Genomic DNA, 1,763 nt, shown 5'->3' on the forward strand with positions numbered 1-1,763 from the left:
AACGTCACCAAGGGAACCTAGGATGTGACTTGTATTCTTTGCTTTTGTCCTGCATGAGCTTTTCCAGACCTGAAGCCCTCCCGTTAATACTTTAAACTCCTTCCTTTTCTCTCCAGAGACTGGGATTTAGAGAGTAGGAACCAGACATGAGCAAAATCTTTCTTCTTTAGAAACAGCGGTTTGTTTCCTATAGAGCTCTCAATGTGGAGGCCTCCAAAGTATAGACTGTGCTGCCCAGTGGCCGGGGAGCTGGGGAGTGTGTACAACCCAAAGGCTGCTCTGACTCAGCGCGGGTCCCAGTTCCCCTGGTTAACTCGTTGCCTAAAAAGCATAGGAAAGTTGCAATTTCTTCCCTTGAGAAGCCGTACGGCAGAACTTACATACCACTTTGCTGCCTGAAATTCTTTCTGAAATAGGACGAGGTATAAACAAACACATATCACTTTCTGGAATTTAAAGTGCCATTTTCTTGGATAGCAGCAGCCACTAGGAGAGGTGACTTGACAGCTATTCCATCCCTTCACCTCTCTCCTCAAGTCTCTACCCCTCAGCTGACCGCAGACAGCCTTGCCTCCTCCTCCTCCATCAGGTGTCAGGTGTGCAATCCTCTGACGCCTGCCCCGTCCACCTCTGCACAGCTGCATTTACCTCGGCGTCTCCTGTTTCAGAGGATGAAGTGTCCTTCCAGCCCACACTCACCCTTCCGCCTACTCCTCTGTTCCTGTCGCCTCGTCACTTATTTCCCTTCTCTTCTGCTTTCTGCAAGATTACTCCCTTTTTCAGGCTCCTTTCCCTTTAAACATGCACGAGTCACTCACATCCTAAAACGTTTCCTTTGATTCTACATCTCCCAAAGATTTTGCTGGTCTCCTCACGTTTCCGTTTGGCGTTGTCGATTTCCCCTTTATGAAATGTGACGGCTTTGGCTTCCACTGAGCAATAGTTTTCAGGTTCTTCTCTCCCCGCTGGGGCTTCCTCGGTCTCCTCCCTGCACCTCAGTCGTAGGTGATTTCTAGGGATCTGCTCTCCCTGCCAGCTCGTCTCATTCTGCGTACCCCCGTGGCCTCACACATCACCTCGATGCCAAGGACTCTCACATCTGGGTCATTCCTGTGCTCTGAGTTTCAGATTCTCTAGGTCCAGCTACCGAGGGACATCTCTGCCTAGATGGCTCTCAGATACCCCCAGTTTAATGTGTTCAGATCTGAACTCATGATCTATTTTTTTTTTTTTTTTTTTTAGAGGAGGCAACCCTTGGTCCTTTGGTTGACCTCACAGGTTGCAAGGACCTCGTCAGCTTACAATCTCTTATTTTTTATTTTTTTTACGCTTACAGCACCTGGTCTTCCTAGGTGGTCTCCCATCCAAGTACTAACCAGGACCGACCCTGCTTAGATTCCAAGATAAGACAGGATCGGGCTTGTTCAGGGTGGCATGGCCATAGACTCGTGATCTTTCTTATGCCTGCTTTTTCTCCTGTTCGCACTAAGTAATCAATAGCACCGTTATCTACTCCGTCACCTTAGCTGGAACCTGGGAGTCACTCCCATGGCTGCCTCCTCTGTTTCATTCTCCATATGTAATTAGAGTAACATTACTTAAAGTAATTAGCTTGGCAGGGTGTTTCTAAACTGGACATGCTATATTAATTTAAACTTTGATTATGAGTAACAGAAACTAATTCAGATCTACACACACACACACACACCCCACCCACCCACCCCACCCCCTGTCATTCGTCCCAACGATAAAGAGGTCTTTCA

The 1,763-nt window shown here is 47.7% G+C and overlaps 1 pseudogene; it reads right to left on the bottom strand.

The window, feature by feature from the left end:
• Nucleotides 1-1,327: 1,327 nt before the first annotated feature.
• Nucleotides 1,328-1,446, bottom strand: LOC111734537 (annotated as a pseudogene).
• Between the last annotated feature and the right edge of the window lie 317 nt (nucleotides 1,447-1,763).

The sequence above is a fragment of the Pteropus vampyrus genome, unplaced genomic scaffold, assembly GCF_000151845.1.
Source record: "Pteropus vampyrus isolate Shadow unplaced genomic scaffold, Pvam_2.0 Scaffold1728, whole genome shotgun sequence".
NCBI lineage: Eukaryota > Metazoa > Chordata > Mammalia > Chiroptera > Pteropodidae > Pteropus > Pteropus vampyrus.